The sequence below is a fragment of the Scardinius erythrophthalmus genome, assembly GCF_964197995.2.
Source record: "Scardinius erythrophthalmus genome assembly, chromosome: 4".
In the NCBI taxonomy this organism is placed as follows: Eukaryota; Metazoa; Chordata; class Actinopteri; order Cypriniformes; family Leuciscidae; genus Scardinius; species Scardinius erythrophthalmus.
Window position 1 is genome coordinate 56,668,453 of NC_138224.1, and position 13,847 is coordinate 56,682,299.

General features: G+C 36.1%; 1 protein-coding gene across 1 annotated transcript in view; it reads right to left on the bottom strand.

Moving 5' to 3' along the window:
* LOC308690131 (NACHT, LRR and PYD domains-containing protein 12-like) overlaps positions 1 to 12,062 on the bottom strand; it is a 263,008-nt gene extending 250,946 nt beyond the window's left edge. The window contains exon 1 of the mRNA XM_081364419.1: positions 11,760 to 12,062. The gene's annotated coding sequence lies outside the window, so the exon portion shown is untranslated. The remainder of the gene's footprint in view (positions 1 to 11,759) is intronic.
* Between the last annotated feature and the right edge of the window lie 1,785 nt (positions 12,063 to 13,847).

A 13,847-nucleotide genomic window follows, 5' to 3' on the forward strand; every position in this document is an offset into this window, starting at 1 on the left:
TAAATGGTACGACCCGCAGGTCAGGTGCTTCTGCTACGGACCCGCGGTGAATCAGTTGATGAGAGACAGGAGGAGCTGGAGTGAGCTGTGATAGGAATTAGGAAGACAGGGGAAGAGTCATGTCTTTCCTTAAGAAAGGAAAATAAGGGGCTAAAAAACGAAAAGAAAAGAAGATTAAAGAGAGAAAGGCAAATGAGGGCAAGCAGTTGCTCACTCAGTTTTTTGAAAAGAAAGGTGAGCTCCAAATGCATCATCGAGCATTGACATTGTTTTAACATAAATATCTACTCCAGGTAGAATAGCATACATTTATGTTCGTACTCTGTTTGAATAATATACCAATACTTTATAGTATCACACCATACATACAGGGATGCAAACAGCGCGCTTTTCGGCGCCTCGCGCTTTTTTCACGTCAGTTTGGGTGGCAAAGTCATCTGAGGCCATTCCATAGCTTAATGTGAGGGACAGATGTCGTATTACATCATTAAAGTTTACGGAAACTCGTTTTCGCTCCTCTGCGGCTGTCAATCTCCATTCAGTAACAGCTAACTTAACTAACGTTATTCAAACAGCGCGCGCGCCTCTGCCGGTTACAGCAGGATGCACGGTAAAACTCTCTCCAATATGATATATTAACATTATAATGCTTGATCTGTAGAGAAAAGGCTGTGGATTTACATAAAATGACTTTATTTTGTTGGAGTTTGTTGCTGTTTTTAAACGACTCGCTACCGTGTGCCTGTTAGATCACAAGGACTATGAATCGGCATCAGACGCACAATAACTGGAATTTAAAACTGAAGAAACAAATGATCAATAAACTGTTGGACAGATAAACACTAGAATGTGTGCGCTCGACATGTCTTCGCTTTGTGCCGTGAACTTTTAAATGCACACTTGCTGTGACTCCATGTCGCTTTGAGCACATCATTCTGCACCTGCGATGCGCATACGCGCTTTGTGCGCTCTGTTTTGAAGCGTTTCATACCTAGCCTGCTCAATGCATTTCAAATAAGCATAATTTAATTGTGTATTATTTCTGTGTAGTGTAGCGTAGGCTATATAAATACACTTCTAAATTCTTGACATTAATATATAAATATAAAATTGAGAAATGTATGATTGCCTAATTGAATTTTATAAGAGTACTAATAGCAATTTGTTTTTATTAACGTGTAGATTTGATAAAATTACTGTGCAGATTTTTTCAAGAATTACTTTTTGCTGCTGATTTATAGGCCTACACTCAATAAGTTTAATAAAAATACAAAATAATACATTTATGTAATATTTAAAGGTGTTAACCGTAATCTTACTCTGCAGAAATCAGATGTTTACATGAAAACACTGTATATTTCCCTCCATTGTCAAAATCTAACACCGCAAAAACACAGATCATTAGCGCCTATTTTACCGCATTGCTTTGCAAATTAGCTCGCGCACGCTCTTACATTAAGTACAGAATTGTTCTCAGTTTAATGCACATCTTAATGATTGAAAATTACTAATTTTAAAAACGTAATTCAAAGACTGAATGTCTAGTTTGGCGGTTAGTGTACCCTGTGATTCTATAGTCTGCATTTATTTTAAACAGACAAATAATCATCAATTAACTTATACTTTTGACAATAAAACAAAAATATATTAATCAGAGTGTGGCTTATTTTGTTTACATTTTAAGTGTTTTTATGATTAAAAATGCAATACCCCACCCATTGGTATCACTATGGTATTTGGTACGGGGGCCCAGCAAGATGGTTTGTACCCAGGGCCCAAAATTTGGTGCTACGCCCCTGCGGGTAGTAACCAGAGCACAAAAAGGTCACTTCCCCCACCACTTCCTTAAATTTGGATGTGAGAGGCCAACCAGCGTTTGTTTTCGGCTTTCGTGCGTATGTTTTTGTCATGGGGGCTGTTTACACCTGGCCACTTCATGCGTTTTCTCAGATCAGATAGCTATCCGATCGTGAAAAGACCAGGTGTAAATGCCCTCCGAAACGCATTCGAGACGGATTTGAATCCGATCGCTCAAACCACTTAAGGAGGAGGTCTGGGCCGCATTTCAGACGAAACTGGACAAGTGTAAACGCATCTGGTTGTTGAAACCACATATGTACATATTGTACTCCTCCCAAAAATGCTAAAAAAAAATTAATAAAAAAGTGTGAGAGCGTGTTATAGGCTATATGTAATGTAATAGCCAGATATGATGACGCTACTGGAACACGCATCACCGCAGATGACAAGCTGAGCATCTATTCATCAAGCCAACGTGCAAACTATCGCAAATCAAAGTGAAAGTAAGTCGCAGACGCTTAACACACAATGATCAATAAAATGCAGCTCATATCTGTTGCTTTTGGTGATGTGCAATCCATTAAATATGCATATAGCGCAGGAATTGAAGATTTAAATCTGTCTCGCAAAAACACATTTATGGAATCGTTTTGATAAATCAGATAGCTATCCGATCTGAAAAAACACATGAAGTGGCCAGGTGTAAACAGCCCCATGGCCAAAGCAGTAACGGACAAAAAATAAGTCAGAAGTAAGCCTATGTCTAAACGGAGTGTACAAGTTTGATAGGGGCTACATTCTTGCATGTAAATAATACATGATTAGACGGACAAAATCATCTTTTAGGCTAAGTAGCCTAATGACTGCAGGCTGATAGTCATGTTTGTTTATTTATTTTTCTGGTGAAAGTGTCTTGCCTTTGTCAACCATTACCATTGTCAACTTTGCAGATTCATCTATGATAGCTTGATATTATAATATTGACGATATATGGCTATTACCTACCACACAAACATTGAACTGAATAAGCATTCTGTAAAACAGTAGCCAATAGGCTATTATAATGATGCTGGCTTGTAAACGTGAGCTACGTGATCTTTTGGCGTTGGAAAAAAATAAAACCCATGAAATTATATTTATATGACATGCTGAAATATATGCCACTGTACCTGGGATGAAGACATTTCACACGCAACGCAGGCAGTCTGCCCAAGACCTGAGAACTCCTGCAGAGTTCGGGGGTATCGGCTTGTCAACAAATGCACGTGTATCCCCTGGTGTAACCATGAAATATTTTACGACAGTAGTAGAAGACAATACTGTTTCCCAACTGTGGAGGGACCCCGAGAGCAAAAGTTACTTGGTGTTGCTTTAAGGCTATCTTTGGGACCCTTTACCAGGAACATCCCCCATAGAGTGCTGTTTCAGTGTTTTTCTGTTGGAAAACGCTCACACGCCGCTGTGTGTCTCTGTCAGGAATGCATTGCTTACTTTTAGAGTCATCTTTGAGTAATTGATGTCATGTATTTATCATTTCTGAATTGGCTTTTAATCACTTGTGTAATTGGCATGATACATTTTACCTGACAAATAAATGTTACATCTTGATTTATTCTGCATTTTTCAGAAATCATTATTACTAGTAGATTAAAGTGTAGTCTGGTGTTTCCGCAAATCTTTGTCCAGGATAGATCAAACCGAAGGCACTATGAATGGAGCATGGGGCACATCATTAAGGAGACCTTCCGATTTCTGACTATCACTGAATTAGCATGTTGCAAGCTCGCAACTATTAAAAAAATTACACCTTTGTTATGAGTCAACAGTGAGCGGCCGCTTAGGGTTAAATAGTTGCACTGCACCCTCTGACTATTTCAGAACTGGCTAGTTTGTGATCGTGAGTGCACTCAAGATGGCGCCATGAGCGGTTGTGCTTTTGCAAGCTGAGAAGCAATGTTGGGTATTTCCCCACAAATGAAGATACAGTTTTCGTAAAGTTGGTAACTAATATTTAAAGGTTGTTACTGGTTGCTGCATCTGATTACATTTTGATTTTGGAGCGGTGCGAACAGTATTAAATTACCAAAGCATCAGCTGTTTGTTACACAGTTTGAAAAAATGGCTGAGGATGCTAATCTTGGCGCAGAGATGGAGGTTGAGACGGTAAAAGAGAAGAGAAACTTCAGCGATACCCACTCATATGCCTGTAAGTTAAAAAACAAAGGAAGTTGTGATTTGTGTCGAAACACACCAAGCAAAAATTAACCTTCCAAAAGGCATATAAATGAGGTGGCCACCTCTGCTAAAGAAAGTGAACTCTCTTTAAAGGTATAGTGGAGGATCTTTCTGAATTTTAGATAAGACCCGCCCTCTCCACTTTTTGAATAAGTTTGATTGATTCACCAGAATGATTGACAATTAGGAGGACCAATAGTATAGGTGATCCACCCGGAAGTAAAAAATCCTCCATTATACCTTTAAGTGAAGTGCAGGAGAATATCATCCGAATTCTCTCTGAGAAGATTAACGAGAGATCAGACCAGATTGAAAGGATGGTGAAGGAGAATTCTTCCATCATTGAAGCTTTGGGCAAATCTCTTACGTCAGTTCATGATGATGTAACGGAGCTGCAGAAAGAAAATCCTAAAAAATGAAAATGCTCTCCTAGGAAAAAAGTAAAGGAAATGAATACGAAAATTCATGACCAGGAACTTTACAGCCACAGATGGTGTCTGCGTTTATACAGACAGTCCGAGCAATCCAATGAAAACGTGAAAACGAGAGTTGTGGAAAATGCAAAGAAGTGTCCGCTGACACAGCGGACAGGCGTATGGTAGCGGATGCTCTGGATGTGGCACATCGTCTTGGCAGACCTAAAACCTCAGATGATGGCAGAAGAGTTCAACCAAGACTGGTGATCATGAGATTCATTTCTCGCACAGCCAGAGATTTAATCTGGAAAAATAAAAAAAATAAAGAGTATCTGACCACCAGGGGGCTGCGGTTTAAAGAGGACATGACTGCTTTTGACATTGAAGCACGGAATCCTCTTTGGCCGGCTGTGGAGCGGGCGAGGAAGGAGGGCAAAAGCGCATACTTCAGCGGAGCAAGGACTTTCGTTGATGGTAAAGAGATTCATCCTGAAGATGGCAACGGAACTTCATAGACTTGTGGTCGTTTGGTAGGAGTCTGTAGTTGGCGGTAACCTGAAAGTCAATGTTAATCTTCTCTATTAGAGACAAGAAGTGGTGGCTTCTAAGTTCTTCGGATGGTTAACCCTCTGAGGTCAGCAAATGCGGCGGCGCGTTTTGCTGGATTTTTTTCACATAGCAGCAACATAAACTTAAAAAAATCCGTCATTTGTGGTCATATAAATAAAATAAATACATGATTATAAACTATAGAGGGTCTTCTTTTTTTGTGTACACTCACATTAACATCAAAACCTTGTTTTTATTTTTAAATAAATAAAATAAACAGGGTGCGCTTTCAGCTCACTCTGTCTCCGCAAAAATCTTTCTGAAACAAGTCTGGAAAATTAACTGAAACTCAGCTAATACTTATTACACAACCATGAAACATGCGTCTAAAGAAAGTTTTAAATTTCTACTTTTAAATAAAACAATTCACAAAAATATTCTCCTGCAATGTAATCTGTATAAAACTAAAGAGAAGTACAGTTTCTCCCGTCTCATCTAATTATCTGTTATGAGTTCACACCCACTCGCAGAGCGCGCTATTCATAAGATAATGTGCTGAGGTGATCTATGCAAAATAAGGTAAACGCCCGCTGAAATGCCTTCAAACCAGCAAGTTTCATTCATTCACTTTCCTGCGCCCTTGGAAGATGACACGATTCACTGGTGAGGAAGCCCTTCAGAAGAGTTCAAATTTTGCTCAGAAGAAGAGCGGGACTCTGACGACGAAGGTTTGTATTTTGAGCGACGAACGTTGAGCGACTTGATCCAGCCGTGGATAATATTTCGGATGAGTAAATCTTTTTAAATTTACTTGCATTAGTTGACAAGCTATTTTATATAAACGTAGGCTACATATTTTACTGGTTGGACCATTTCCATACTTGTCATTCAGAGTAATTTATATTTAAATGGTCTAGGCTTCATGCAGTCTGTTTTCTTTCGTTTTTAATAGTTTTGTTTAAAATAACACATTTCGAGCTTTCTATATATTTCTCTGGTATTTTAGGCAAAGCTTATGAGTTTGGGTTCATTTATGAGGTGAGCTCCAGTTCACATGGCGACACGGAGCTCTATTGCCTGCTATTTTTAATTCTTATGTATTAAATACAGGCAATTGGTTGATGAAACCACGATTAAAATTAAGATACAATTAATACAAAACGAAATTCACTTTAAAGAAAGGCTTTATACAAAAAATAAACTTAATGAAATGGTCAAAATCTTGTCTGCCCACTCCATTTATCTCGCGATTGCGCATGATCTTATTCATGCTTTTCACTTTTCATATAATCAACATAAATAAAAAATAAATAAAAAAGATTTTATTTAAACCTAAATATGAACTAAATTGTTTTATTTAATGACTAGGCTACAACACGTAGGCCAATTAGCCTACAGTACAGAGAAATTAGTTGACAAGCTATTTTATATAAACGTAGGCTACAGATTTTACTGGTTGGACCATTTCCATACTTGCCATTCAGAGTAATTTATATTTAAATGGTCTAGGCTATACTGTATAAAGTAGGAGAGAGGATTCATGCATAAATAAACTCGTTTCGGCTCGTGCCTTCAGAAGACTTTGAGGGAGTGTCAATGTCACACCCCTGGTCTGAATCTCATTAATATTGATGGGCCATTACCCCTCCCATGCATAAACCTCTTCTGACAAAAAAAACTGTTTTGCAACGTTTAAATCAATGTATTGTTTTATGAGAACGATTAGGCAGGATGATTTTCACATCATTTTGAAGCCAGAACTCGAAGCGACAACATCCATTAGTTCAACATCCAAAAGTCTTGTTGACACATATTTAGTATGTGTTTTGTGGTCTTATTTCAGCAACTTTCATTTTTATTTTTTCAAATAACCACGCATAAACATTATTCTCTTAAAAATACAAAGATTTACAAGCATGTTGATCAGATATTATGGTAGCCCTGTTTGTGCTATATAGAGTGAATTTACACCTTTGCTATTAATATGTTTATAAATAACTGAAAAAAAAAAAAAAAAAAAAAATGTCAGGGCATGTCAGAACACCTCCAGGGCCCAGAAAACCCCTCAGACCCCAGAGAGTTAAGTAACGGATGCACTTTAAGGTTTATTTAAATGTTTGCAACTGTTATAATTTTTGAAGATTGTTTGTGGGAATCCCATTATGTTAAAGTTTAACGTTTAGGCTATTTACCTACTCTTGTGGTTTATTTTTCACTAATTGGCTACTTTTGACACTTTATGTCTCTTTCTTTGTTTTCTATCAATGCCAGAGGTATTTGTGATATCCTAAAGAGAAGAGCTTTATTTTTGTATTGCAAAGGGAAATGTGCAGATTTATGTTTAATTCAGGAAACGCATGCATTTTCTTCAGATGCTATGTTCTGGAAAAATCAGTGGAGAAAAGAGATTTGGATGTCATTTGGCAGTAATCGATCAGCGGCGGTCACTATTTTACAAGATAAATTTACAGGGCGGATACTGAATTATGAAAAAGATGATTGTGGTAGATGGATATTACTTGTGATAGATAAGGATAACGAACAATTTATATTAGTTAATTGTTATGCCACCAATAACAACATTAACAACGAAATACTCTTTTTGCAGATTGAATCTAGAATTCAGCATTTCATTTTCTTATATCCTTTAGCTAAAGTTATTTGGGGAGGAGATTTCAATACTGTGTTTGATGCAACCATTGATAGATGGCCGCCTAAAAGTATGCCTGGCCCTTCGAGTGAACTAGTTAATGTATGTTTAAGATTGGGGCTTACTGATGTGTGGAGAGATAAGAATCCAGACAGGGAGGAATATACGTGGAGTAATAAGAACCTATCTCTTCATTCTCGTATTGACTATTGGTTAGTGTCTAATGATTTAACTAATAATGTGGCCTCTATACTGATAGAACCTTGCATAATGACAGATCATAAAGGAATATTCATAAGAATAAATATGGTGCAAGATAAATCAGTCAAAAAAACTAATAGTTACTGGAAATTAAACAATACATTGCTTGAAAGTGAATGCCTAAAGGAAAAAATCAAACTCATTATTGAAAAATTTGGGACAATTGCAGCTATAGAAAAGACGTATGGAAAGTACTGGGAATTAATGAAGTTTGATATCAGAACGGCATCCTTTAACCAAGGAAAACTGGAAGAAAAAAAAGAAAAAAAGGAAAGAAAATTCAATTATTAAGGAAATATTAATATTAAATTTGAATAAAAAGAGGAAAGAAGCCTTGACTGATTTTGAATTAAAAAATCAAATGTATTACTTACTGAACTTGATAATATCTATGAGGATAAAGCAAAAGGAGCATTTATTCGATCTAGACTTAAATGGTTAGAAAAGAATAAATAATAATTTGGCCTCGAAAAAAAGAACGTTTCACAACTAATGATTAGCAGCAAAATAGTAGATAATTCTTTAGATATTTCAAAATATGTGGCTCAGTTATTTAGTCATTTGTATTCTTCCACAATGGCTACTTCCAACATTGATGATATGAGTGATACCAAAAAAATAGATCAGAACTTCCAAAATGTGTGTGATAAAGAAATAGATTCTGAGGAGCTGAGAGTGCATTAACTTGATAAAAAATAACAAATCTCCAGGCAATGACGGGCTAACAGGAGAGTTTTTACAAGACATCTTCTAAAGAACTTTCCCCCTTTTTATTATTAGTATTTATAGAAGCTATAGAAAAGGTGAATTGCCTGCAGAATGAAACGAGGTTTAGATAAAATAATTGATATGGAACAGTCTGGTTTTATGCAAGGTCGTCATATTAGGAATAATATTAGACTACTTTTAGATATGATATGATATATTATAATCAATTAATTGATGATCATGGTTTTATTAATTTTATTGATTGATTTTTATAAAGCATTTGATACGGTGAATCATGATTTTATTTTCAAAGTTATTAAATTGTTAGGGTTTGGAGATGTATTTCTGAAAGCAGTTATAACATTGTACAATGGATGTAATAGTTCCGTCAAACTTGCTTATGGTACTTCACAAAGGTTTGATATTCATCGTGGCATTAGGCAAGGATGCCCCCTCTCTCCTTCTTTATTTTTGTCAGTCACCCAGGTTTTGGCAATGCATGTAAAAAGAAATCAGTATAGTGGTATCAGAGCTTTAGGTTTAGAATTTAAACTTAGCCAGTTTGCTGATGACACAAAACAAATTTGAGGTACCTAAAATAATTAGATGTATTGAGGCATTCACTGCTGTATCAGGCCTTACAATGAATTGTGATAAATCTGTATTGTTTCCCCTTAAAGATTGCTCCTCTAGAGAAATAGAGAACATCCCAGTTAAACACCAATTAACATATCTAGGTGTAGTAATTTGTAAAAAAAAAAAAAAAAAAAAAAACAACAACAAAAAAAAAACAACAACAGAGGAGTCAGTTAAATTTTGAACCAATTATTGAGAGAACAAAAAATAAATTGAATTGGTGGTTAATGAGAGATATATCAATAATTGGGAGGGTATTATTGTCAAAGATAAGATACTTTATGACTTCATATGGAGAAAAAAAGCTGCATTATTTAAAAAAGGAGGTAATATGTAACACCAAAGAGCAAGGGGGACTTGAGGTCTTAGATTAGTAAACTTAAAGCTGGGGTAGGTAAGAATGGTCTAAAAAACTTATTTTTCAAATTTGTTTAAACTTTATGTATATATCAATACATAATTAAAATGTAAGTATTCTGAAAAAGAAAGTATAAAAATCGAGTGTATGTAGACCTCTAACGACTGTTTTAAAGACAGCTCATTATTTCCATTCAGTCCACCCTCTCCCTTCTGGGGTCCTTCCAAAGCCACGCCCCCAAAACACATGAACGCGCGACTCCGACAGCTGAGCTGGAAGATGTTATTATAAATAGCTAGTAAGATAATATAACGTAACTAATGTTGCAGTAGGCTATGTAAATAATTATTCTAGCGATATGTAATGCTAAATAAGGTTTGCTAGTACATTATTTTAGCAACATGACAAGCCAGTGAATTAGCAGGTTTCAATTGTTGCTTTGCACAGTGCGTGACATTTTATCTGTATGTTATGCGGCTAGAGTTTTAACACTGAGTCAATGGGCTCCGACGGGCTTGTTTATCATCATCAGTCTTTTTCCGTTTACCTGTCTTTGTTGTATGAGCAGGTTCCACTCGAGAAATTGGCAGTTTTGGTTGTTTGTCCGCGATTAGCACAGCTGCTCGGCACACCGGCAATCTTGATTTTGAATGACGGTACGCGCTGTGCAAGAGAGGGGCGATCAGCGCGTACGCGAACTTGATTGACACTGCTAAGACACTCCTCCTGGCTCTGAAGGCATCTGATTGGTTCTTTACACTCGGACCGAGTGGCAGTGATTGGTCAGAGTTTTTACTGTCCTGCAGCTGCTACAGAGGTCTGATTGTTTTCATTCCTTTTTCTGAACACATAATGTATTGACTACTCTCAGGATGGAAGGACCATTTCACCCAGTATAAAAAAAGTGTTTCTGAACAGGATTACCTACCCTAGCTTTAATACTTTCTAAATTAAATGGTTGATAGAATTTTTGAAGAATAGAGAAAGTATTTGGAACATATTTCCTAATTACATATTTAATACTCTTGGAGGCATAGATTTTTTATTGAAATGTAATTTTTCTGCTGACAAAATTCCTGTAAAATTGGCCAGTTTTCACAGACAAGCCCTGCTAGCATGAAAATTGGTATATAAGCACAATTTTTCCACCACACAACTATTTCATATGGAATAACAAAGACATACTATTTAAAAACAAATCACTATTCTATCATACTTGGTTCAATTAAGGGATTATATTAGTAAGACAATTGGTTAATACCAATGGATATTTGTTATCATATACTGAATTTCTACAAAAAAATAAATTACCAGTTAAACCAAGAGAGTTTGCTATTGTTCTTGACGCGATTCCAAAGAGTGTGATGTTCCTCTTAATAACTGCTGATTCAGTGGAAATCAACAAGGACAAACTTTGTGATAAAATTTTCATTGATAATGTTGATGTTTTAAAACAAAAATGTAGCAATAAGATTATAAGGAATGCTCTTGGTTCTGTGTCTTTTCCTGCAGCAAGATTCTTTTGGTCTTCTTTATTTGGTGATATCTCTTGGGTTAAAGCATGGAAATTGCCAAATAAGTTTTGTGTCAAAAACAAAATTAAGGAAGTGTCTTACAAAATACTTCACAGAATTTATCCTGCTAAGCATGTTTTGGAAAGATTTAAGCTTAATATTTTATTTACTTGTGAATTTTGTGCACTAGAAAAATAAACAATCTTGCACCTGTTTTTTTCACTGTATTTACTCAAGATTATTTTGGAAAAATTTAGAAACCTTTATTAATAGAAAACTGAAGTGTATCATATACTGAATGAAAATTTGTATGAAAATTTGAAATGTAAAGAACATATTATGCAGTTATTTATTTTATTAGGAAAATACCATATACATAAAAAGAAGTGGGCTCAAGGTAAACCAAATTTTCCACATTTTATAAATGACTACATTACATGGACATCATTTGGAACAAGCTAAAAACAAAAAAAGCAATGAAAACGTAATGCTTTGAAAGCACTGGATTTTATGTAAAACATTTATTTATTTATTTTTAATTTCCTGGCAGCTAATGTTAATATGATATTGTGAATATGTAATACCTCTTGTTCTTGTGGCATTGAATAATAAAAAAAAAAAAACTAACTTACCTTGAATTATGACAATATTTGCAGATGTTTTTTTGTCCTCCTCTGAAATGGCACCTTGATCATCAAAACCACTGAACTCCCTTTGACTTCCGTGTTTTCATGAAGAACTTTGTTTCTCTGCAGAACTGTTTTTTTTTTTTCTTCAGCAAGTTTGTCTCATTGTTCATTGTGTTCTATAATCTCCACGGTAAAAACTCGCTTTTTAATGTATAAAACTGACTTTTATGCCAGGTGAATCGTGCAGATCCCTGTTTACACCTTTTATTAGCGTGTAATCTCATTTAGTTTCAGTTTAAAGTGGATGTTGTACGAAGGGGAACTGACAACAGATCAAGGAAGTTACTCAATCTCGGAAAACACAAGAAGAAAAGCCCTGAATGTGAGTGAACCCTTCAGAAGAGATTCTACGCGTGTTTATGAAGAGTAAACACGGTTCGGTTCGGGTTCCATCCATCATTCTATCATCCATCCATTGTTCTATCCATCCATCATCCATATATATATATATATATATATATATATATATATATATTATTATTTTTTTATTTTAGTTATTATTTTAAAGGGATAGTTCACCCAAAAATGAAAATTCTATCAGTAATTACTCACCCTCATGTTGTTCCAACCCCGTAAAACCTTCGTTCATCTTCGGAACACAAATTAAGATATTTTTGATTAAATCTGAGAGTTGTCTAACTCCTCCATAGGCTTCTAAGAGACTGAAACTTGCTGGCCCAGAAAATGTATTAAAGACATCGTTAATGTAGTCCAAGTGACTCCAGTGGCTCGATCTTAAGTTTATAAAGCGACGAGAATACTTTTTGTGCGCAAAAACAAACAAAAATAACGACTTTATTCCACTTTTCATTTCCTTCTCTCTGGGCCTCGGATCTTTTCACGTAGTGTTTAAGCGTAGCGAGTCTGTGTTGCACGTCACCACGTAGGCTCACTATTGGCCGACGCTGGTCATGTGTCATACGTGGTGACGTACAACACAGACGCGCTACGCTTAAACACTACGTGAAAAGACCAGAGGCCCAGAGAGAAGGCAGAGAGAAGAGGAATAAAGTCGTTATTTTTGTTTGTTTTTGCGCACAAAAAGTATTCTCGTCGCTTTATAAACTTAAGATCGAGCCACTGGAGTCACTTGGACTATATGAACGATGTCTTTAATACATTTTCTGGGCCAGCGAGTTTCAGTCCCTTAGAAGCCTATGGAGGAGTTAGACAACTCTCAGATTTAATCAAAAATATCTTAATTTGTGTTCCGAAGATGAACGAAGGTCTTACGGGGTTGGAACAACATGAGGGTGAGTAATTACTGACAGAATTTTCATTTTTGGGTGAACTATCCCTTTAATTTTAGATAATTTAATAATTTTATGTTTTTTTTTCATTTTTGTCTGTCTGTCTATCTATCACTCTACCCATCCATCCATTGTTCTATCCTTCCATCTGTTTAACTATCTAGCACCCCTCGATTGTTCTATCCATCTGTCCATCATCCATCTATCCTTCCATCCAACATTCTGTCCATCCATTGCTCTATCCATCATTCTATCATCCATCTATCCATCCATCTATGCCTCCATCGTTCTGTCCATCCATCCATCATTCTATCCATACCCATCCATCATCCATCCTTATATCCATCCATTGTTCTATCCATCCATCATTCTATCCATCCATCTATTGTTCCATCCATCCATCATTCTATCCATCCATCTAGTGTTCCATCCATCCATCATTCTATTTATTCATTCATCCATCTGTCACTGTGTCCATCAACCCAATGTTCTGTTCATTCATCCATCCATCCATCTGTTCATCCATCCATCCATTGTTCTATTCATCCATCCATCCATCCATTCATCCACTGTTCTGTCCATCCATCTATCCATTCATCTTTCTGTCCATCCATCCATCGTTCTGTCCATCCATCATCCATCCATCCATTGTTCTATCCATCACCATCGATCCATCTATCATTCTGTCCATCCATCATCCATCCATCCATAGTTTTATCCATCATCCATCCATCAGTTGTTCTATCCATAATTTTTTTTATATTATTTTTTAATAATATTT